Source organism: Lissotriton vulgaris, chromosome 1_1 (genome assembly GCF_964263255.1).
Source record: "Lissotriton vulgaris chromosome 1_1, aLisVul1.2, whole genome shotgun sequence".
Lineage (NCBI taxonomy): Eukaryota > Metazoa > Chordata > Amphibia > Caudata > Salamandridae > Lissotriton > Lissotriton vulgaris.
This window is the reverse complement of record NC_141685.1, coordinates 1,074,743,302-1,074,768,925: the sequence shown is the minus strand read 5'-3', so window position 1 is coordinate 1,074,768,925 and position 25,624 is coordinate 1,074,743,302. Positions and strand designations below refer to the sequence as shown.

The 25,624-nt window shown below is 50.8% G+C and overlaps 1 protein-coding gene across 4 annotated transcripts in view; it reads left to right on the top strand.

The window, feature by feature from the left end:
- TMEM184B (transmembrane protein 184B) overlaps positions 1-25,624 on the top strand; it is a 376,027-nt gene that overhangs the window by 264,910 nt on the left and 85,493 nt on the right. The gene's annotated exons all lie outside the window — the stretch shown is intronic.

Genomic DNA, 25,624 nt, shown 5'->3' with positions numbered 1-25,624 from the left:
TTAGTGCCTTGCCTGCTATAAATAAGCTTATCCAATGGAGTTTCTTTAATTGTCATAAGCACTGCATTGTCCCACCAGTTTGTAGGTACATTTTTTAATGAAGAAAAAAAAGTCTATTACCAAACTCTTTTTTTGAAACTTATAATTTAAAAAGATAATTTCAGGAGCCCACATAACCTTTTGTTCATTTTTTGAAACATGGAAATCCATTTTTTAAACTAGAATCTCTAGATTCAAACCAGTGAAATGTAAAACTATTTCCTAAACATGTTTTGTTCAAATCTGTTTTTATTGTGAACACAGCGATAAGCCTACAACCCCGTGTCGGGGCCGGCCGCGCACAGAAGAACTTGAAGGCGTGAGTAACCAGGGGGGGGTTGGAGTATTAACACAGCGCCCTGCCTACAACCCCCAGAAGGGGCCGGCCGCGTGGCTTAGGGGTATTGATAGCAAGAGGTGATCATGTGCGGGTGTTGCATCGCTGTGCGGGGGAGGCGCGTATGGAAGGAAGAGCTGTAGTGTCACGTTTTTCAAAGGCCCAACGGGGCCCAAACGGCCCCGTAGGGGGGCGGAAGCCAGAGTGGCAAGTAGGAAGGAAGAAAAAGTCGGAGGAAGATTGAGCAGTAGCGAGAGGGAGAGGGGCCGGGGGGGAAGATATCAGTCGCCAGTTGGGGGGCAAAAACGCAAGCGGGTGAGCGGCGTGTTAGAGCGTAACAGCGCCTGCGCTGGGGGGAGCAGTTAAGGACCTAGTCTGCTCGGGTCAGCAGGGATGAGGGCGTCCTCGAATAACTGCAGAGCACAAAGCCTGGGGGTCATGTGGCGGGCATAGCTGATGGAGCACAGGTGGCGCACGAGGGGTTCCCACACTGCCTTGAAGCGCACGCCCCTCGTTTGTATCCGCGCCGTGAGCAGCTCCATAGTCAGGACCTGCCAGAGGCGCACAAACCAGGAGGCTATCGGCGGCGCCTCAGCCCGCTTCCAGCACAGAGCAATGAGTTGCTTGGCAGCGCCTAACATGTGAAGTGTGAGGATCCAGTCGCTGCGCGTGAGGGCCCTAAGTGCAGGGGGTCGAATGCCCAGCAGGAGCGTGCAAACCTCTTCAGGTAGGGGGAAACCCAACACCCTCTTAATGTGACTGAGGACCTCCTTCCAGAAGACAGCTAGAGTAGGGCATGACCACCAGATGTGTACAAAGTCGCCAGTCGCAGTGCCACACCTCCAGCATAGCGGCGAGGAAGTAGGGAACATTTTGCTGAGTCTCAGGGGGGTATAGTACCATTGCGTAAGCATCTTGTATGCGTTTTCCCTCTGCGGAATGCTGCGAAAGGTTTTAGGGATGTCAGTCCACAGCCGGGCCCACTGAGAAGGCGTGATATCGGCGCCGGCCACCGACTGCCATTGTCTCTGGTAGGGGTGCGCGGGTGGAGCGGTGGGGTGCTGCAGGATGTTATAGATCTGGGAGATAAGTCTTTTCAGCCCCCCGAGGGAGCGTGCCAGTTTCTCGAATGGCGTGTAGGCCCTGGTGGCAGCCCGATACATGTCATCTCCCATAGTCCAATGGCGCAGTTGGGCATACTGTAGGCCGGCGGTCGAGGGGAGACCGAATTCTTCCCTGCAGTCGGGCCATGATTTAGGCGCCCCTCCAAGAAAGAGGTCTCCTATAACTCTGCAGTCCCCTTGTGTCCAACTCTCAAAAGCGCGGGTCCGGGCTGCAGGGGGAAAGTGCGGGTTGCCAGCGATGGGGGTGTGTGGAGAGGGAAACGTGGTTAGGCCCTTGGACACCGCCACCCTGTCCCAGACGTCAAGAACTGTTTTCGTCGGGACCGCCATATATGCACTCCTGGATCGCGCCACGCGTGGTAGCCAAGGTAGGTCCCATATGGTGCGCCCCGTGACCACCCGGTCCATGTGGAACCAGTGCTTGTCGCTCTCGCGTGCACCCCATTCTATGACGAACCGCCCAGTAGTAGTGGAGAAGTAGTAGTGGAGAAGATTCGGGCAAGCGAGGCCGCCCCTGTCCCTCGGTTCCATGAGGACTTTCTGTGAAAACCGGGGTCGCTTACCACCCCAGATGAAGGACGTGAGGTCGCGTTGGAGACTCTTAATGCAGTGAAGCGGGATTGGGGTGGGCAAGCACTGGAAAACATATAAAATATGGGGGAGGACCGACATCTTGACCGCGTTGAGCTGCCCTAGCCAGGAGATCATCAAGGGCTTCCAATTCCGCAGGTCCCCCAGGACTTCTTTGGGGCGTTAGGTCCAGACCCAAGTATTTGATGTGGTTCTCCGCCCAACGGTAGGGTGTAACCCCTGTGGTAAATTTTAATTACCTATACGGAATTTATGCGGTAAAGTTCAATAAGAATAACTCAGTCAAAATGAAAAGGCAGAATCCGTGGTATCTGAGGTTTAAAAGGGGTTTTATTCCTTAAAAAGGAATTGGTTCGAACCAGGTAGCATGACTCATCGCCACGAGGGTTCAGAGTGGGAATTGCAATGGACATGTACAATGATTTATTAACAGGAAATCATATATATAGTCATTTCATACAGTAACATTGAATGCAGAAGGCGTAACAGCTGAGAGAAACGAGATAAGAACAGAAATACGTACAAGGAGGTGTGTGCTAGAAACGTCACATAAAGGTGTCATAAGTGGGTGGATCCCTAGAAGGATCCTGCCGAGTCAGCAAGAACATGTGGCAGAGATGCGCGCGCAGCAGCATGACGTATGATTGACGTGTAACTGGAGGGTGAAGGGGACTTGACATTTAGCCCTACATGTGGAGACAGAAGTCTGGAGTGTCAGAACAACCTAATCCCAAATCATATCCAATATCTTGTGTTTGAGGAACTGTATTATCTAGAAGGAAAGGTCTCTCGGGCAGAGGCTATTCTATACTGACTGCTAACGCGTGCATATGCGACTGCGTGTCTACGTGTAAAGCAAGAGGGCCATGGGCCTACCATGGTAACGGGGGCTATGAATTTCTTGCATGGAGACAGAAAGGCCGGGCCCTTTGCTCTGCAGCTGGGAAGGATGTTTACCTAAACTACTAGTCAGGAATGTATTTTTCGAGGAGCGGAGCAGATAACTTGAAGGCTGAATACAGTCTTGGCAGGCCGGCAGGCTGAGCCAGGCACCGCTAGCCGCGCAGGGAGTGAGTGAAAGGTCATGGATACAGATGCAGGTTCAGGCTGCAGCTTCCAGAGGCAGAAGGCAGGAGAAAGCTTGAATGGCAGAAAACAAGGCCCAACTCGCCAGGGCCAGAAAAACGTGAAAGTGCACCATGTAAAGACGTTGGCAAGGCACACTTAGGAACTGAATATCGGACCCATTCATGGTGGATCTGAAAGAGGACATGTTAACGTATGTATTTGCGTCTTCATAGCTGGTTGTGGAGGGAACTTACATGTACTAGAAGCACGTACATGGAGCCGTTGGGGTCTACGATAGGGGACACAATTGACCATAAAAATTCATATTACCTCATTCCCTCCTTGTCCCCTACGGACCCTTCATGATATATCAATCCTCATTAATCTATCAATCTGTTCATGTAACATCATTTGCTCTTCTTTCTTCTTACGGCGTTTTGAATGAGGACTTGAATGAGGAATACATGATGTGGCGCACAAGCCGCAAATCGCTGGCCCACATTGCAGACATAGGCAACAACTGAATACTATGAGAAGGCCAATACCTAGGAAGGATAGGACTTTCCATCCCCAGGCTGACAACGTGGTCCAGAACCAACCGGACCAAGTCCAGGTGCCTGGATTCTGGTGTATCAGACTTGCAATCTTATGAAGGCGAGTTATGGCTCTATATACTGATGGCGCATTTTCTGGAATGAAAACACAGCAGCTCGACCCGATGACCTTACAGGCTCCGCCCCTATCGGCCAGGATGACGTCAAGGACGAGACGATTTTGAAGAACAACAATCCGCATCGCAGACTGCTCCTCTGTTAAGTTGCCCAGGGCGGAAGTAGTTTCATTCACTACAGCTTCAAGGGTTCTAGTTAATTTTCGTATCAGTTTACTATTAAAGACAGCACCTAGGTAGGGAAAGAAACCTTTATTGAAATCTGTGTATTGTTCCCATGCCGTTTCAGTATAGTCGACAATCGGGAGATCTCTCTGGGGTCTATTATGTACTAGATGGGTGTTTCTATGATAATCAGGAGGGGCTAGGAAAACAGGTGGCAGAAGGAATGCAATGTAACAGGTGCCATCCCAATCTAGAGGTAAGCGTATATAGGCGGTATGACCACAAATGAAGTAGGAATGACGTGAAGCTTTGAAGGTAGACTTGCCCTTATCACTGAATTCGATCACAGTAGTACATCTACTATGACCCAGGTGTACTGAACCATTCTTTCTGACACATAATTCACCCTTGACTGGAAGCACGGACATGGCAGGCAAGACTGGTTCTGTTTCGGATTCAACACTGAGAATCATGAGGTTAAGTGTAAAGTTACCTAATCCATATACTTCATTTTCTAGATCAGTTCCTGTCCTTTTGGGGAGACCCTCCTTGTCAGGGAAACATACTTTATGCAAAACGGTGTTCAGGTTTCCCCATACCCAGTTACCCTGGTAAACTACGGAGTCTGAATTCAAGGAATTAATCAAACTAAACCATGCACCACAGGACCCATTATGTGTGAACGGGTACGGAAAAAGAGGGAGAACGCCTTTGTATTTCTGATAGGGAGGGAGTCGGCCACATATCCAACAATTAGTAGCATTGCTGGTCTGATGGGAATGATGTAACATTCTAATGAATGTATTGTTGCGCAGCGCAAGTCTGTAAGATAGTTCATGCGGGGGCAGTTCACTAAAAGAATGCTCGGCAGTGACGTTGAAGGGAGAATTTGCACGCTTGAATATAGGATAGTATATGTGTAGAAGCACACTTGCAGCAATAATCATAAGGCTCAGAAAAAACATAATCGATAAAGTCACAATGCAGTGGCTGCGAAGAGATTTGCAATATTCACGTTTCTGAGCTGTTTGTCTATCTCTCTCTCTGTTGGGGTCTAGGGGATACATGTCAGAAAACACGTCTAACCGATTCACCTAGGGGAGGACTTAAACAATTAAACTGTCTGACTTGCTAGACCTCAATTTTTCTTTATACTCCTGCTGTGGAGTTTTCTCTATCAGGGGAAGTTTAGAGTCACTAGAATCTGGACAGTCCTTAGAGGGGGAGGGTGAGTCAGTCTCTGGCAATGCACGAAATTTATTCACATGACTCGAGTGGAGCCACCCTTTGCGGCCCTCGACCTTGATTGCAGTCCTCGTGGTGAGAAGTACCAACTTCGGCGCCTGCCACCGGGGCTCCAGCGGACTTTTCCTGTCGAAATTTCTCACAAGTACGATGTCTCCTGGAACAACATCATGCGGCTTCACCTCGGTGTTGTCGGGAAAGGCTGCAGCGACCTGTGAACGACATGATTGTAGTGCAGACATCAAGGAGGCAAGGTAATCTGTCAACATATTACAATCGACATCAGTAATTTTTCTAGGCAAAGGCGTCCCCCACATATTCGGTGGCCTACCAAAGACCACCTCATACGGGGATAGCCCTGTTCTGGAGTGGGCGACCATTCTCATGTAAAAAAGGGCGACCGGCAAAGCTACGATCCAGTCGACACCCTTCTCCCTACAGATTTTTGCAAGACGAGTTTTCAGGGTCTGATTGTGTCTCTCTACGAGACCTGCTGCTTCAGGATGTCGGACACAGTGGAACTTCCATTGGTAGCCTAGCAGGAGTGATACCTGCTTCATAAGCTCGGACGAGAATGGCTGACCGTTGTCTGAGTATACGATACGGGGCAAACCATATCGAGGGAAGAATTCACGAACCAGCTGCTTGGCAGTGGTCGGAGCAGTGTAATCTGGGACTGGATATGCTTCTGTCCAACGGGAAAATGCACATACAACTACGAGGACATATTTGAAACCTCAACAACGTTCCATCTGAATATAATCCATCTGGAGGACTTCAAAAGGGTGATCGGGAGGATGAAAACCACCTTGCTCTACGGGAACGCCTTTACCTGGGTTGAACTGACAACAAATCATGCAAGTACGCACTTTCTGTTTGGCTGCTGCTCGTAAGTGTTTATTGAACCAGAGATGTTGAATACTGTCTAACATGGCTTTTCTCCTAGATGTGCTGGACTGTGTACGGTATTAATGATAACTTGAACCATAGAGTCGGGGAGAAACCATGTGGATTTTCCCTTCGTCATCCATCCCTGTTCTGTCTGGATCCCTCCTAGTTCAGTCCATTTCTTGATTTCGTCTGGCGTAGCATGTGTCTGTATGTCAATTGCATCTAGGGTGGGATCCTTAACTGTCATGCAATGTGTCGGTGTCGCGACTATTGTCTTTGTCGGGTCCGTGGCGTGAATCTGATTCTGAGCTGTATGTTTTGCGGTTCGGTCTGCCAGGTCATTACCCTGGGAAACAGTATCTGTAACTTTTGTATGTGCCTTGCACTTCATGATGGATATTGCTGTAGGCAGATGTATTGCATCTAATAGAGTTTGAATGAGGGGACCGTGTTGAATTTTGGCACCGTGAGAAGTCAAAAAACCTCTCTCTCGCCAGAGGACACCGAAGTCGTGGACAACTCCGAATGCATAACGGGAATCTGTGTATATGTTAACTCTCTTGTTCTTGGCTTGAATACAGGCTTGTGTCAGAGCGATGAGCTCTGCTGCTTGTGCTGACAGGATGTCAATACAATTTGTTTCTATGACTTCAGTTTCTGTTGTGACTGCGTAGGCGGCCACTAATTCTCCTGTACTTGTTCTCATGCATGAACCATCCACGTAAAGTGTCAGGTCTGGATCTGGTAATGGAGTGTCTGTCAAGTCTTGTCTGGGTTTCGTCGTGATAGTAATGACTTCAATGCAATCATGTGCCAATGGGTCTGTTTCAGTTAATGGCAAAAGTGTAGCAGGATTCAATGTATTACAACGTCTAATTTCTATGTGTGGCTGAAATAATGTCAATTCATAACCTGTCAATCTTGCTATAGTCAAGTGTTGAGTCTGTGTTCGATTTAAAAGAACTTCCACAGAGTGTGGAACTTGTACTGTCAATGGATGTCCTAACACTATTGAATCACTTTGTCTGATTGCTAGAGCTGTTGCTGCAACTGATTTCAAGCACGCAGGCAGAGCCTGGGCTACTGGATCCAATGTACTAGAGAAGTAAGCACACGGTTTGTGTGAACCTGCTTGATCCTGCGTGAGTACCGACAATGCAGTACCTTCACGTTCTGTGACAAAAAGTGTAAAAGGCTTACTGTAGCATGGTGTCGCTAAAACTGGTGCTTGACATAAGGCTTTTCTTTAAGTCGTCAAAAGCTTGTGTATGTTCCTGAGTCCAAGGGAGGACAGTCGAAGACCCTGCCTCCTGAGTTGTTAACTGAATGAGTGGCTTTGCTAGAAATGCATACTGGGGGATCCATTGTCTGCAGTAAGTAGTGAGGCCTATAAAAGCCCGCACCTCCTTTTGTGTCCTGGGTGGTAACATACCTGCAATTAACTGGATGCGATCGGGCGTTAGCTGTCTCCCCCATTTGGACAGCAAGTGGCCTAAGTAAACAACTTGCTGAACACAGAATTGCAGCTTCGAAGGGGATACCTTGTGCCCCTTGTCAGCCAGGAAATGTAAAACCGTCAGTGACGCTAGTTCACATTCAGGTTCGCTTCGGGCGGTGATCAGTAGATCATAGACATACTGTAGTAGGGCAGTGTTTTCAGGCATGTGTATACTGTCGAGCTGTCTTTTCAGTGCTTGGCTATAGATGCTGGGGCTTTCTGTGAATCCTTGTGGTGCGCGTGCAAATTTGAAGCTTCGTCCATTTAAACAGAATCCGAAAAGGTATTGGCTTTCCGGATCAATAGGGACACTAAAGAAGGCGTTCTTAAGATCAATGACAGTAAAGAACGTTGCTTCAGAATCAATAGCTGTCAATAGAGATGAGATATCTGGGACCACAGGGTACTGCGGTACAATGCATTTATTCAATTCGCGCAAATCAATAACTAATCGGTAAACTGGTGGTGCATTGGGATCTGTACGTTTAAGAATTGGAATGATAGGAGAATTACATATATTCGAGTTGGTTTCTACAACCACTCCTTGTGCAATGAGCTCTTCAATGATTTTCAGTAAAGCCACTACAGCATCGGGGGGTAACTTGTATTGTCGAATTCGTGGTAAAACAACACCTGGCTTGAGTGTGACTCGATACGGTGTAATGTGCATACAACCTACATCAGTGGGGCCTTGCGCCCATAAATGTGCAGGTACATTCTGTAATCGGGGATCAATATCTCTCAACACATAGTGACCTTTAAAGTCACGCAGAAACAACCGTACTCCTTCCGGAGAACAGCAAATAACAGCTCCTAGAGCTTTCAGAGTCTTGATAACCTAACAAGTTTTCTGACCATGACTTTGTGAGCAGTAAATCTGTAGTACATGTTAAAGGACCAACTGCAAGGGGAAGTGGTTGCGATACTTCATTAATAATAGGCTTGCCTGAAAAACCAAGGGAAACATTCTGTGAGCCTGAGAGGGGTGCCCCTGGGACCTCGTCATGACTTATCGTTGTTCGGCTTGCCCCTGTATCAATTAAACATTTTCTGTCTTTCCCTAATACTTGACTGTGTACATAAGGACCCTCTTGATCTACAGGAACCTCAATAAGAGGCAAGCCAACTTCCCTCTCTAGGCTGTTTCATGTGTATCGCTGATAATCGGGATAATCAGTCTGGGCATACTGGTACATCTGCTGTGATGCATGTTGAGTTGCAGCAATCGGTTGGAGTTGTGGCACCGCTACTGTCTGTACTGTCTGTTGTGAGGCTTGCATAGGCTGGATATTCTGTGGTACTTGTTGTTGGACCTGGTCCTGTCTAGGAGGACGCGGTCTCTCTTTAGTTTTTCCAGTAAGTATATTATGTTTCAAAACTGCACAATCGTTTATATAGTGACCTGGCTGTTTACAATAGTTGCATTTCCCTTTAACAGGAGCTGTTGAATTATTTGACTGTGTCGTGCCCTTTTTCTGACCGTCAGCTGAAACCGACTGAGCAACTAACATTTTCATTTTCGTGTCTTTCATGCGTCTCTGTTCGTGTTCTTGTTCCTCTCTAATTCTATTCTGGTGGTACTGTAACATTTGTAACATTTGTGAAGGCGTATTTGCTTGCCATGTGCTCTCGATTTTCTGTACACGATTCTTAACTTGGGGCAGGGAATTTTCGACTAGCTTTGTTACGAAAAGATGTGGATATGACTCGCTACTTGCTTTCAGGCCACTATTAATACCAAAACATTTCTCAAATCGGGAATAAAAATCGCTAGTGTCTTCATCGGGTTTCTGTTTACAGGCTGAGATTGCATCCCAGTCCTCCTTTTTAGTTGCTAATAAACGTGGCAATACTTGCACTAACAATCCTGGTAATGCTTTAGATTTGTCCCCAAGCCCTGTTCCTGGGGTACGAGTCTTTTCTTCGTCTTCTAATGCAGCCCAATCAATCTTTTGTCCTCCCACCTCACAATCTTTTTCTTTGAGTTTCTCGTAAATACCGGCAGGCATTAACACTTTTAGTATTTTCATAATGTCTGGGTAAGTATAATCCCCCATGAGTAACATGTCTTTGAATTCGCGGTGGAAACCTGCTGGGTCTTTATCGTGACTGGGCACTAATTTCTTCATTTCTAACAGTTCCATTTTCGTTATGGGCGTGTACACAAACACGCGTCTATAGGTATTGTCAGCATTCTGGACTGGATGTACTTCTCGCAAGGGGTTCTGTCTGTCTATGTAATACATTTTTCTTTCTACAGGTGGAGCTGGAACAAACCGTGTATTCAGAAAAGTATTATACCTGTGCCGATGTTCTAGAATTACTTTAATCAAGTCGGTACCTAGACCTCTCCATTGTGGCGAGAGTAGTTCTATTAATATATCAGGTAAGGGACCTGGATCAGAGTGTTGGCCTTTGAATAATGTAATGAGATGCTGAACCATATATATACCAGCTAATTTCTGTTCATCAGGGGAAAGGTTTAAAAAGGTCTGCGCTAAACCATCATCACTATATTTATCAGGATCGTCAGTCCATTGTACGGCTGACCTGGCCAATTCTTGTTCATCCATGGAATTGAGTACATGGTACCCCATGCGTCCTTGAAGTATTCTATCGGTAGCCTGGAATAGATGTTCGGGGGTCTTTGGATTTGACATGGCAGCTTGAAAAATTCTTTTACTTTCCGGACGTACCGGACGCATTGAATTATTATAGTGTCTTCCCTTACCTACATATGCTATCATTTCTCTAACTGGTAATTGTGATTGTCCTGTTGCCGTTTCTGGCTGTTCCTCCTCCTCCGAAAATTCATTCTTATCTGAATCTATTTCTGGTGCTGACTGTCTTCTTTCGTGTATCTGTTCTACTACCTTCCGGATCCTTCGATACATATTTTCTATGCTACTCTGTTTATCATGTTTTCCATCGGCTATATTCTGACCCCATTTATTGAGTGCTTTCATTTCTTCCTGGTCTACACCAGGCCTATCTTGTTCTCTTATTAGGCAGTTTATAAAAAACCGTAGTATCTTGCCTTGAGTGTCAACTTTCTGGTAAGCCATGGCCTCGCCAATACTTTCAGGGCCTTCCCCCGTTTGAACAAAATGATATATTCTGTCTAGATGATCAACCATTCCTGGTAGTAACAATAAAAAGTTTGTAACTCGTCGTAATCGTACTGATGCGAGCATCATTCTGTCGTCCTTACCGGGTACTGGATCATATCTACAGTCTGTGAGACGTTCTTTAAGTATGTCATAATCGGCTGATTGAGGTGTACGTTGTTGCGCTAAATCCCTATAAGTCAATCGGTGTGCTGGTGGCGGTGTTTGAAAACCTGTCGCACCTCCCGAGGTGCCAGGACCAAAAGGATTTAATGGGTGGATGATCGGAAGAATAGGTGCAGGAAGGGTTGGGGGAACAGGTGCAGGGGGTGGAACGGGAGAAGGAGTTCGTTGCGGAGGTGGGAGTAGATGATTTCGGGGTGGAGTACCATCAGCGGGTAGTGCTTGAACACGTGAACTTGTATATGCGGGAGCTACGTCGTCTAGATAGGAAGAAAGGAATATGTCTTTTGTGGTCTTGTGATGTACTTTAGTCGGGAGCAAGGGAGGGGGCAGATCCTTCGGTATTTCCGGAGTGGCCTTAGGTAAACCCTCGGCCAGCAAAGGATACATACCATTCATAAGAGTGTTTCGTTGTCGGTCTACTTGTTCTGCTTTTACTCGTATCCCCTCCTCAACTAATACGTTTTCTTGGGCTTTGTCTGAATCCTCTTTATGTTTCTCTGCTTTTCTGAGTGCTTTCTCTGTGTGTCTGTGCGATTCTTTACGCCATAGTTCAATGGCGTCTTTCTGTGACTGTCTGGCTTTCTTTTTCCATAACGCTTCCTCTACTCTCATGATGCACTCGGCATCCCATGTCCCTGTGGCGGGCCATCTTTGATTCTCTGCTAAATCTTTAGTATAGTCTACCCACAAATCGAGATATAATACAGCATCTAGGCCGTGTTTGTGGTACATAAAGTGCCCTGGAGTGTCCCTAGGTGGAACGGGCACTGCTTCTTCTAGAATCCCTTTTCTAGTTCCTATCTGTCTTAGTTTGGAGAACAGCGGCATGTTTCAGTCGTGCTACTCTGGGCTTGATACTTACTCGAACTTGGACACAACTAATACAGTAAACACAATAATGCAGATCGAACAATCACTCATACCACGACATTAAAACATACTAAAACATTTCAGAGCGAACAATAATGATTAGAATAAAACTAGTTAATTTCATACTGGATATACTGCTAAACAGTACAGATACACCGCTAAACAGTGCAGACCGGGTCTGCGTACCCAAACCCGTCTTGACCGGCACAAATGAATGCGCTCGTCTAGATGCGTCCCCAGCAACGGTACTCACCGGGAAGCACAGAACAGAAGGCCTCGGAAACTCGACACTAGACTGGACTCGACTGGACTCGACTCGTGACGTAAGCACTTCGGAACTTCGGAACTGGTGGGCCTCCGGATACCTCGGACTTTGCTCTCTCAGCTAGGCTCTGGTCGGGATCCTCCGCACTCCTCACCGCCTAGTCTGGGTGTCGATCGCAGCCTCAGTCACCTCCGTTGGCCTGAGGGAGATACAGGAAATCCTGCGGGTACGCGTAGTTGTCCGTCAGCGCTGTGGCAGGGGACCGGGCCTGCAACGCACCGCCGGCGCGTGGGGTGGGGGAGGGGTCCCTATTCGGGCGCCAAATTATGTGGTAAATTTTAATTACCTATACGGAATTTATGCGGTAAAGTTCAATAAGAATAACTCAGTCAAAATGAAAAGGCAGAATCCGTGGTATCTGAGGGTTAAAAGGGGTTTTATTCCTTAAAAAGGAATTGGTTCGAACCAGGTAGCATGACTCATCGCCACGAGGGTTCAGAGTGGGAATTGCAATGGACATGTACAATGATTTATTAACAGGAAATCATATATATAGTCATTTCATACAGTAACATTGAATGCAGAAGGCGTAACAGCTGAGAGAAACGAGATAAGAACAGAAATACGTAACAGGAGGCGTGCACTAGGGCGTACAAGGAGGTGTGTGCTAGAAACGTCACATAAAGGTGTCATAAGTGGGTGGATCCCTAGAAGGATCCTGCCGAGTCAGCAAGAACATGTGGCAGAGATGCGCGCGCAGCAGCATGACGTATGATTGACGTGTAACTGGAGGGTGAAGGGGACTTGACATTTAGCCCTACATGTGGAGACAGAAGTCTGGAGTGTCAGAACAACCTAATCCCAAATCATATCTAATATCTTGTGTTTGAGGAACTGTATTATCTAGAAGGAAAGGTCTCTCGGGCAGAGGCTATTCTATACTGACTGCTAACGCGTGCATATGCGACTGCGTGTCTACGTGTAAAGCAAGAGGGCCATGGGCCTACCATGGTAACGGGGGCTATGAATTTCTTGCATGGAGACAGAAAGGCCGGGCCCTTTGCTCTGCAGCTGGCAAGGATGTTTACCTAAACTACTAGACAGGAATGTATTTTTCGAGGAGCGGAGCAGATAACTTGAAGGCTGAATACAGTCTTGGCAGGCCGGCAGGCTGAGCCAGGCACCGCTAGCCGCGCAGGGAGTGAGTGAAAGGTCATGGATACAGATGCAGGTTCAGGCTGCAGCTTCCAGAGGCAGAAGGCAGGAGAAAGCTTGAATGGCAGAAAACAAGGCCCAACTCGCCAGGGCCAGAAAAACGTGAAAGTGCACCATGTAAAGACGTTGGCAAGGCACACTTAGGAACTGAATATCGGACCCATTCATGGTGGATCTGAAAGAGGACATGTTAACGTTGGACGCAAATGTATTTGCGTCTTCATAGCTGGTTGTGGAGGGAACTTACATGTACTAGAAGCACGTACATGGAGCCGTTGGGGTCTACGATAGGGGACACAATTGACCATAAAAATTCATATTACCTTACCCCTTTCAGGAAGTTGACCTCCTCCTCAGGGATGGTGAGGTTAAGCGCCCAGGATTTGGTGTGGTTAATCTTAAGGCCAGATGCTCGTTCAAATAGGGAGAGGGAGTCATGCACCGCCGGGAGGGAGTCCCGAGGGCGCGTAAGAGTAAGGATCAGATCATCCGCGAACAGCGCCACTTTGTTGGCACGTCCCCCGTGGGGGATTCCGTGAATGCCAGGAGTGCGCCTAATCAGCTCCGCCAGCGGCTCCACCGCTAGGGCGAACAGGAGTGGCGAGAGCGGGCATCCCTGCCTCGTGCCCCTGTGAATCGAGAGCGGCGGTGTTAGTTGGCCGTTGACCCGAATTCTGGCCTGTGGTCCGAGATAGGGGGCCATGCACCTAGAGATCATTTTAGGGCCAAGACCAAGTTTCTGGAGGACCGCTCGCAAGAAGGTCCAGTCGACCCGGTCGAAGGCCTTTTCTGCGTCTAGCGAGAGAAGGCAGGCCGGTATATCCCAATGCCGTACCTTCCCCACTAAGTGTGCCAGCCTGCGCACGTTGTCAGCACCCTGTCGATCCCGAATAAATCCCACCTGGTCCGGGTTTACTAATCCCGGCATGTACGGGTCCAGCCGTTTAGCCAGGATCTTGGTGTAGATCTTAAGATCGGTATTCAGGAGGGCGATGGGGCGATAGGAGGCGCACAGGTCAGGGTCTTTCCCAGGCTGGGGGATCAGGGCGATCTCCGCCAGGCCCATATCGGGGGACGGGCCAGTGGTGTCAGAGAAGGAACCGTACAGCCGCAGCAGGTGCGGGCGGAGCTGGGTCAGAAATAAGCGGTAGAAGGCCAACGGCAGACCGTCTGGTCCCGGGGTTTTCCCAGTGGGGAGGTCCTTGACGGCCTCCGTTATTTCCTCCTCCTGCAGGGGACCTTCTAGAGTAGCTGCACATGCCGGGGACAGCGGAGACCCCTCAAAATCCGTAAGAACGGCCTCCCGCGCCTCCGCAGAGGTGGGCTCCTCAGCATACAGGGAGGAGTAGTAGGTGACGAAGGCTTCCTGCTTGGCTTTTTCAGAGGTGGCGCAGGTGCCATCCTGCCGCTTGACGTTGGCGATATGGGTCCTGGCTTCGCACGCTCGCAGCCTGCCTGCCAGCAGGCGTCCAACTTTGTCCCCGCCCTCGTAGTAGCGTTGTTTGAGCGCCAGCAGGGAGCTCTCTGCCTTGTTGGTGCGCAGCGTGCGGAGTTGCCCCCTGAGGTTGGCGAGCGTTCTCTTAGACGCCTGTGAGGGGGAGTCCCTGTCCCGAACCTCCGCTTGTTTGATCTCACTAGCCAGGTCGGTTTCTAGCTTAAACGCCTCCCTCCTCCGCGCCACCGCCAGGGAGGTAATGTGGCCCCTAATGGTGGCCTTGAAGGCATCCCAGATCGTATGGAAGGGTAAGTCAGGGGTATCGTTAATAGCGAAGTACGAGTCTATGGCGTCACGGATGCTGGCAACATCCTCCGGGTCCCGAAGGATACTCGGCGGGAGCACCCACCTCCGCTCACGGGTGGCAGGGGCCAGGGGATCTTGTAGCAAAAGTTCCACATGTGCGTGGTCCGATAGGGAAATGTCGGATATAGCGGCAGTAAAGGAGTCTCGGGCCAATTCAAGGGAGGTGAAGAGGTAGTCAATACGGGAGTACGTCCTATGGGAGTGTGAATAAAAGGAGTAGTCCCGGGTTCCCGGGTTGTGGTAGCGCCACACATCCACGAGTCCCAGGTCTGTAAGCTGTGTTCTAAGGGTAGAGGACATTGCCCCCGTGCCATTAAAGGAGGCCCCCGCCCGATCTAACTCAGGGTCCCACACTAGATTGAAGTCTCCGGCCAAGATCACGCTAGGGTCGCCTGGTGGGAACTGGTCTCGCAGGAGCGCCTGGAGGTATTTGTCCTGCGACTGGTTGGGCGCATATACACATCCCAGGGTGAACTTTGCACAACCCATCTGCACCGTGGCTCGGAGGAAACGCCCGTCAGCACTCTTGAAGGGTTTCGTGGGTCCCCGTCTGAAGCCAGCCCTGCAGAGGATTGCCACCCCCGCCGTCTTAGTGTCAGAGGAGGCCCAGAACTGTGTGGGGTATCTAGGGTGCGCCATGCGCTTAGTATCCCCCTTTAAAAGGTGCGTCTCCTGGAGGAGGATAATGTCAGGGGAGTGATGCAGGAGATAGCGCCATATCTGATTCCGTTTGTTGGGGGAGTTGAGCCCTTTGACATTGAGTGATAGGACCTTCAAGGGCGCGGGGATGTTCGCTGTCATCGCACTAAGGGGGGGGGGCGGAGCTGCGCAAGTGTCAATGAAGCTTCCCCCCCGCAGATAGGGCAGTGTCAGCCTCACCTCGCCCCCAGCGTGCCAACCCCCGTAGGTCCCACCATGCCACCTCTCTGCAAGCGCGGGGAGAGAACAGGAAGAAAGGGCAGCGCAAGAGAAAAGTAGGAAGAAAAGAGAGAGAAGGAAGATAAAGGGCGTAGAGAAGAAACACAACCAAAACAGGCCAACAGGGCCATTGTACAATGTCCCAGGTTCCAGACATCCTCTACCCGAGGGTTCGGATGAATACAGGAATGTCACTTCCTACGGGACAAAGGGAGGGAGCGGAGATCTGGGTGAGTGAGATGAAATCCGGTCGTCTCGCAGCCTGTCCACCCCGCTGTCACAAGGAAGTCCGGGGGTGGTTCGAGCCGGGGGGCCTTCAAGTTCAGACCAGGCGCCAAGAGGGCAGTGAAGCTCGGCGATGTGATGCAGGGCCCGAAAGGGGCGAAGTCCATCGTCCGCTCCCCCTGACCCCCACGGGGGGGGGGAAGCCGCGTAGGCGGCCCTCTAGAGTGGAGGGGGACCCCATCCCCAAGAACAGCAGGGTCAGAACACCGAGGCGTGGTAGGACAGGTCCAGGTGCCCAGGGGACGGGTGCAGGCTCAGGGCAGCATGAGTCTCGTTAATCATGTTCAGTGGTCTTCTGGAGTTGAAGGACGGTCCCCTCCCTCAGTGCCAGAGGCGAGAAGCTGGGAGGCCCGCTCCTCGCGGTCGCCCTCGAGGGAGCGAATGTGAGCGATAATGTCTTGCTTGGCCTGCGAGGCGGAGAGGCTATCCACTGGGGGGGACCGGCGACGTTTGCGCACAGTGGACCAGTCTGGGCGCGGAGGGGCCCCCTCCGGGCGGTGAGAGCGGGATGGGCTGTGGTCCGGGGACTCCGGCATATCAAGCAATTGCGCTGCTTCTCGGTAGGACCGGAGGGCCCTTCGTTTGCCCTCCCACCTAAAGATGAGGGCAAAAGGGTGTCCCCACTGATAGGAAACGTTGAGGGCCCGGAGTCTCACCGTGATCGGGCGGAAGACCTTTCTCCTGTGGAGCGTGGTGGGAGCCAGGTCTTGGAAGATCTGGATCTTGTGGCCTCCATACCGCAGGTCCGGGTTGTCTCTGGCCGCTTTTAGAATGGCCTCCTTCTCCGTGAAGTAGTGGAGCCTGGTGACAATGTCGGGCAGGAGGCCCGCTTTGCCCCCCGCTCCAAAGACTCGATGTGCGCGATCAGGGCGCGGTGGGGGGGCGTCTTCCTCGCCCCACACCTCGTGCAGGAGTAGGGCCACGTAGGCCATGGTATCAGTCCCCTCTTCTCCGAGTGGCACACCCCGTATGCGGAGGTTGTTGTGGCGCCCCCTGTTTTCTAGGTCCTCCTGCTTGATCTGGAGCTGGATATGTTGCTCTTCCAGGGTTGCCACCCTCTGCCAGATCTGCTCCAGGTCTTCAGTGCGGGAGTCAACCGTCTTCTCCAGGCCGTCAACCCGGTCGCCGAGGTCGGTGACTTCCTTGCGCAGCTCTTTGACACACGAGTGGACCTCCGTCCTGAGGGACCCAATTTCGGACTTTAAGTCAGCCATGAAGGAGGACATGAAGGCTTGAGTCACTGGGGGGGAGTCGGCAGGCGGCAGAGGCTTCCCCCCTGATGTTGAGGGGCCCCCGGAAGATGGCGGCAGCCCGCCTTGCCCCACATGGAAGCCACTGACGCACCTCTGGTCGTCGCCGTTGGGGGGGTCCGGCTTATTCCCTTTGCCACGGGTCATGGTCCACTCAAGGCGTCCAGGGATAGCGGGGGGTAGGGCAAACTGTTGCGCGTAGCCCCCGGCCCGCGGTGGAGTAGAGTCCAAGGGAGGTCTCGCAGGTGCCCCGGTGATCCAGCAACCCAGGGCCCACGATCAGGGGCTCTAGACCGCAAGGCAGGAGATGGCGGGGTGCGATAGGGCCTCTACAAGCCTGAGGCAGGGCCTGCCCGTTGTCAGTCTGCAAGGTGCGCCAGGGCAGCAGGGGTCCAGTGTGCAGGGGGGCTGCGTGGGCGAGTGAAGTAGCTCCGCCGGTGAGGCAAGGCGGCGTGCAGGCAGGGGGAGTGATGGCAGACCTTTATCAGCAGTCGTCCCGCGGTGGCCAGGGTCTGGGTCCCACAGGCTGAGAACCCCCGATGGCTGTGGCAAGATTCGGCCTCTCGTTCCCGCCTAAGTCAGGGTCTTCCCCTAGTGCAGTGCCCGGGCAGCCCCACAGCCCTCAGTCAAGACTCGCCAGTGCAGCAGGGTGTTCGAGGGCAGGGGATCGCGTGGGCGAGCAAGTTGGCCACCCGCCTCCAGACGTAGCCCCACAAGCAGCCGATCAGGGGGACAAGATGGCGGTCAGGGCTGAAGGAAGGCCCTCCTAATGCCAGACCCCGCCAGGGACAGACAGGGGGAGGGGGCGGTCCCGGAGGCTGCAGCTCACCAGGGGTGTCCCGCGGCGGATGTAGGATCTGGAGCTGGGGCCCGTGAGGGGAGAGCCTCCGGCGTCCTCTCCGGGTCCGGCCTCTCGTTCCCGCCCAAGCCGGGGCCTCTCTTGATCGTAGCGCCCGGGCAGTCGCAGCGTCTTCAGCCGGGGGCAGCCCGGCGCCAGCAGCCTCGATGGTGCGTCCAGGCAACAATCAGCACCACGGAGGGAGACTCGCCACGTGGAGGGCGCAGGGAGTCACCAGCCCCTCGCCAGCGTCGGTGATCGGCTCCGCTCCGGGAGAGCTGGGCCAGGGGACTCAGCGGCAGACCCTGCGGCAAGATGGCGGCCAGGGGCCGATCGCGGAGATCCCGGGGCTCCGGGCGTCTGCAGCGGGGTTCCCGACAATCAGGACTCGCCTCCGGGAGATGTCGCTGGCAGGGCTCGCAGTAGTCGGGGGGCCCCCAGGTGAAAGAACCCCCCCAGACGTCGCTAAAACAAGCTGATTACACAGCGGGGCGACGGAGCTCGCACGAGACGCGTCCGCTCACATCGCTGTCTCGGCCACGCCCCTCCTAAACATGTTTTAAAATAAAAGTAAAATAGAAAATAGGGCAATGTAGTTAAAAAGGCCATATCACTGAAGGCTGAAAAAGTTAACAGTGTAACATTCTCTTTGATTGGAGCGGGAAGGAAGAGGGTTGCTAGGACTTTAGTGAAGATTCTCCTGGAAGTTTACAGGTAAAGAGCTTGTCCTTCTGCGAGGTTTCATCTTTAACAGTCACAGGCACTGGCCAGGACAGCAAGCTCTTACCCTTAAAAATGCACAGGTAATAACTGAGAAAAATGTATGCACTACCGAGAGAGTAAATGCTTGAATGGACATCTTCTCTGGAGTTTGATTTGAAGTGGTTGGGAATCTGTGAATAGATCTCCAAATCACTGCCATACAAATCTCCGCTATGGGAAAATATTATTGCAGAGCAGTTGTGACTGCCTTTCCCCTCGTAGATTAGGCTTTAGGCCTACCAGAAACGTACTTGTTAGAATTTTGATAACAGAATAGAACACGGACATTGTCCATATTGAAATGGATGTCTTTGTCGTAGTTAAAGCTATAAGAACACACAAAGCTGACACAAATGGTCTGATTTACGTAGGTGAGTAGTTTTAACTAGATTATATTTTAATTCTCATTCTATCCATAATCCCTATGTAAATGGTTCGTCTGTCAGTTGTCTTGCCCATGGTCCCAAGGGGACCATGGGCAAGATAAAAAGCAGGCGTGATGGTGGGGCCAGCTATTGGGAGCAAGTCTTACATCAATCCATGTACAGCGAGTCCTGGCTACTTGTTTGGTGTAAAGTAATTAAATTATTGTCAGAAGTTAATACCCTAGGCCATATCTGCGGAGCATAGCCCTTCGGAAAGGTTGCTCCAGGGAGTCAAAAGCCTTTTCTGTATTCAATAGGACAGCTGCTGCTCCTAGTCTGTGATTCATGGGGTGCAGTATTGCAAGTATTGGACGTAAGTTAATCCTTGTGGCCTATGAGGTACAAAACCCAATTGGACAGGGGAGATCATGCCCTACATGAGCAAAGACAAGTGATTTTCTGATTTTCTATCACTTTAGCCACAATTTTGTTATCCAAGGGAAACCGTGACAGCAGGTGGTATGTTGTTCACTTGTTAGGGACCTTATCAGGTTTCAGGCGTACTGTGAATATAGCCTACCATACCGTGTGTGGCACTTTGCTAGCTTCTGAACATTCTGCATGGCAACATGGAGCTAATGTTTTTGTATGCTTTGTAAAACTCGGAGTGGCCATCCGGAACCAGGTGTCTTCCTGCCTGCTAGTGTTCATAGCTGTTTTAATCGCTTCCTTAGATATTAACTCATTCAGAAAGTTCCTATGGCAGGTCACTAGCTTTAAAAATGCTTAATCATCTCTGTTGTTGTCAATAATGTTTGCGGTCGATTTTTGTTTCTACAGTATACTGGTATTTGTAATACCTAACTCTGCACTGATCTATTCAGAAGCCTTTAGGGTTTCACCACTTTCCCTCTCAAACTGTAAAATCTGGGACCAATGTCTGTCCCTTTTTAAAAGCCAGCCCAGCATTTATCCAAGGCGTTCGCCCTGGCGTTTGCTCTCTCCTTACTCCCTGGCTCATGCGTGTTTCCACAAGTAAGCAACTTCCCTATCTGCCTGCTCATGATATGTCTGCAGTAGAGCATTCATCACTGAGATAAATGCCCTGTGATATCACCACAACCCTGTCCTCCACCTCATTAATCTCCTTTTCCGTGACCTCCAGTTCTGTATGTATTGCGTTTGGGAAACTATACCTGCATATTCACCAATTATTCCTCTCATGTAGGCTTTGAATACTATCCCACAATTTGGCATACTTAGATACAAAGCCTGAATTCTGGTGTGTAAGAAAATCTATAATCACAGAGCGCAATTCGTCCTGAAAACCGTGTCGCGGAGAACCTCCAGTCAGGACCCCTTAACTTCTACTAGGGGATGGATACAACAATTTTTACTGAGGAGTGGTCTGGTAGTGTTTGAGGCAGGTAACCAACTTCTGAGACCCAGGTACTGCCACCTGTGTTACTAGCCAGTAATCTATGTGCCCTCGGGTATCATGGGGTGAGGAGTAAAATTAATGCTCCCTTCTACTGCATTGTCACCCCACGCCTGTTAGATGTGGTGTCTCCATTATAGCATGTAGTGTTTCTGTAGATCGTGTAATGTGGGAGCCACTACCCCACTGCAACCCATACATATCTTCTCTCTATCAATGTGACAGAGTATGGTAATGATGGTGCCAGAGTAAGTGGAGTCCTCAATATTCGAGGCATATTTTTTGATCAACACTATCTTCCTGTTATGAAGTAAATCCACCAACACAGTATATCTCCTATATGAATCCCCTTTTTCAGATCAAATCAAAAATCAAGCAAACTGTGATTTATTAAGCACACTCACCTGGAATAAGTATATGGCCTGAGATATACCTTTTTTGCCCCCAGCATTAAGCTAACGTAAACAAGAGTCTAGGTGACTTTCTTGCAACATGGCCAGATCACAGCCAGGCCATAGGGGCACAGAGAGATCGCCATCTCTCCCACCCAGGGGAAGGTGGGCACCACCAGCAGTGTCCAGAGGGTGAGGGAGTGTGTCTGAGCTAGCCCCATGCTGATGTAGGATCCGGTTCATGTATTTAGATCGAGCCATATGCATGTGCAGATGTATGGGCCCTAGATAGGGAAGCCAGATTGTGTGAAGCCCCAGGTGTACCTATCATCCCTGCTGTTAGCAAGCTTGGAGGGTGAAGGGATGGGGTCATTAGGCCTAAGGCTGTGTATGTGCCTGCCCTATATCGCCGGCAGTGAGACTAACCTTAGGCAGTTCAGCAACCCCTGATACCGCCGGACTTTCAAGGCTATCCTTCATAAGTCGACAGAGGTTTGGTGTTTTTTCCAGTAGCCGGTCTCTGCCTGCAATAAAGCCTTTCCCCTGGGCAGTCTGCACCCTCCTCACCTCTTCATATATACCACTCCCGTGGATTCTTACTCTGCAGTTCTATGGAGTATTTTAAGCACTTGTGAGGGGCTCTGAGTTATGTGGCCATCTTGGCTGCGGCGTGGCCACGCCAGCCTAAGATTTCATATTCATATTCATTTCCTTACCTTTCTTTTCTAATGTTTGTCCATCAACTGGAGAATAATTCCCTTACCTTCCTTATGATTGGATAACTTGTATCCTTATTGTGAGAAGTTGGCCTGATACATGATGTTCACTAGTTCTAGTGACCACCTTGTATCAGTCCAAACAACCCTTATGGTGATTGGTTGTAAGGCAACCTTATAGACCAGCTATCCTAGTGCTAGCGTGGACAAAGCAGTCTCAGGCTAAACTCTTTTGGCATGTGAAGCCAGCTGTACTACCATATGTAACCCCCTTGAACACCAAGTGAAACAACACCACACAGGATATATATTTAAAATATATATGTATTTATTACTACAAATAGTCCCCTGAACTCTTTATGAGCACAGAAGCAAACGCGTTAAAACAATTCAATTGATAAGTATACAAAAGTTGCACAAATATGGATAGGCCCGGGTGGCCCTTAAAACCATATACTAAAGAAGTGGTATAAGTACCGCGAGTCGAAAGGAAGTAAGGCCTAGGGCCTTGGGAATCACTGGGGCTATGCTGGACTAACTCAAGTTAGGAACTAGGAGGCCCACGGGATCTGGTTTGCAGTGCGCAAAGTTAGAAGCAGTTCACATTGAAATCAATGGATGCGTAAAAGTGTTAAAGGTGAAGGTAGGAAGTCTTCCGGTCAGTCTAGGACTTAACCCTTTGGAAAATGGACACTAGGAGTGTCAAACTACTCGGGGGCACCGGAGTGCCAGCGTTACCTCACCCACAGGAAGCGGGTGCAGTGGAGCCAAAGTGTGTCGGGATTCTGCAGGCGACCTGATGTGAAGAGTTCCGGTGGATCCAAGGGTGGATCTGAAGTGATGAAGACCTGAAAGCAGAGGGGACAATGTTCACAGTCACTAGTCAGTGACCGGCAAAGGAACCAGGCGTTGTCGGGTGCCAACAGGTGATGTCGTGAAGCCTGTCTCTTCAGCAGCGACGATGACGACGACCAGGAGTCACTCACGAGCTGTCCCACGTAGGCTCTAGTTGATGGCGGTGTCGGCTTCTTGATCGGAGCAAACAGGCCTTGGCTAATGCAAGCCACGCAGAAAACAGAGGAGGCTTCTCACTCTAACCAGCAAGGTCAGAGGGGTTGCTGCTTTTGGGAGCAGCAAGGGCCAGTCCGGAGCAACCAGACCAGCGGTGGAAAGTTGTCGTTTGGCCGCCAAAATGGGCACTAGTCAACGGACTAGTAACCGGAAAGGCTCGTCGAGTGGAACAAAGCAAAAGGGCCCCACGGAGATCTCTTGAGAGCTGGAGGGCTGGTCCTTGGTGCAAATGTAGCTCGGTGGTGGGGCTTCTCAAGACCCCAAGCACAGCGATGAGGGTGCCTCAGGGGCTGCCCAGTCAGCTTCTCGTGGACTTTTCAAGAGGTCCGGTCCCACGTCTTAGGTCGCCTCCATCGTCTCAGCTTAGCAAGGACTGTGGATCGGGCTGTTAGATGTCTGGGAGTCTGGTTCTTGTCAGGCTCTGGGCACAGGCTCTGGTGGGAGGCGGCGGCAAAGCAGTCGTTGATCGCTGGATGGTGCCTGTATTCACAGGGTCGCCACTCCTTGGCCACAAGGGAGATTCTTCAGTCTTCTGAGCAGCAGAACGTCGAAGGTTCAGAGTTTCTTCTTATGTAGTCGAATTTCAGGGTAATCTCCAGTCTTGGGACTCAGCTCCTACTTTTAAACCAATTTTAGGGGCTGGACTACCTACTAGGTTCGAGGCATGTGGGCTGCTGAATTCATATCTGTGCATAGATCGCCGCCTAGTGTTGGGTCCGCACATTGTTGTCCTGGAAGAGTCTTCGAAGAATCACAAGATAGCTGGCTCCTCTCCTGGATTACAGTGCGCATGGGCATCGACTCCATCCTCAGATTGTTTTTTTCCGCCATTGGGTTCGGATGCCTTTAATTCCCTCTTGTCGGAATCGATAGAAAAACTTTCTTGAGACCAAAAGGTCTTTAGTCTATACGTCGGTTTTGTCTCGCTTTCGGCTTTACTGCTTCTAGCTCGGCTCCGAGCCAGTTTCTGCACTTCCGCGTGCTCTCGGCGCGGAAGGCCTAGTCGACCCTCCTGACTTCTCGACCATCCATCATGGACCGAAGTCCATTCAAGAGATGTCCGGTCTGTAACTCGAAGTACCCCCACATCGACGTCCACCCGGTGTGCAACAAGTGTCTGTCGCCGGACCACGATGAGGCCAAGTGTATGGCCTGTTCACGTCGTCAAGGAGGTAGGAGACGACGACGGTGCCCTCGGGGCCATGGAGGATAGCTCGGACGAGGAGCTTCCTCAAACTGACTCTGGGGCCGTGCCTATTTATAAGGCCCAGGTCGAGGGATCGCCTTCGGGCCTTACCCAAGACCTCGATATGGGTTCCTCGGCCCCGCCTCCGGGCCCGGCAAAGGACATTGTTACCGAGCCACTCCCTGGCAAATCGAAACCGAAAGTGAAACCTACGGTCTCGACGCCAGATACTGCGCAGGTGCAAGTATCGAAACCGAAAGTGCGCATCGCTCTGGTCGGATCGAAAACTTCTGAGGCTTCGGCGCCGAAGATGGCTGTCGAGCCAAAAGGCCAAGTCAAGGGCGTCGAGACGAAGTCTGCCGCGCCGAAGACTAAAGTGAAGGTGGTCGATACTGGCGCGACGGCGCCGAGGGCGGTCGACGCCGGCAAGGGCCTTGTCGACCCGAAGAAGGCTGTTGACGAACCGAAGAAAACTCTCTGTGAACCGGAGAAGCGACTCGATGACCCAAAGGTCCTCTCTGCCCCGCGTCCGCACGACAAGGCCAAGGCCGCTACCCCTCGTGAATCGACGACGAAAGTGGCCTCAAAGGACTCGACTTCGAAGGTGGCCTCGAAGGACTCCGCTGAACCGGCGCGTCCATCCGCCGCGTTCAGCAGCGCATCAGGGACGGCACCGCGGCGGCCGAACCGAAGGACCCTCCGCCTGCGAAGCCTGTGGAGAAACCAGTTAAGGCGTCCACACCGATCCTCTTTACGTTGCCGCCTAAGACGGCGCCGAAGGCTTTCGCTCCTAAGCCAGGGGCCGGCGTGCCCGGAAAGGTCTCCTCGGCGCCGAAGGCGTCGTCGGTGGTCCACGGGCCGCGACCTCGACAACCTTCAGAAGAAGAGCGTCAGGAACACTTCATCGACGCCGAAACGGGCAGGCTTTCCCTCCTGAAGCAGAAAATCACCCCAGAACCCCAACTGGAGTCTTACAAGATCCCTCTCAAGAAGAAGGACTCTGCTTGCTCTCCGGTCTTGGTGGAACCCCTTTCACCACAAACTCATGATGTATCGCCCACCTACTCCGATGTGGACGCTGTGGACGCTGGTGAGGGTGATGAGGAGGATGAATACAGTTATCCAGTCTATACAGACCCTGAGGATACAAATGAGCCCTGGGCAGCTGGTGGTGACCCTGGGGATCCTCATTCAGGACAAGACCCTCAGCTCTTCTCTACAAAGACTTCACCTACTGAAGACTCTGCTGCTTTCAATGCCCTCATTGAACGGGCTGCCAACAATCACAATGTCCAGCTGCATGCTGACCCTGTGGATGTGGATTTCCTCTT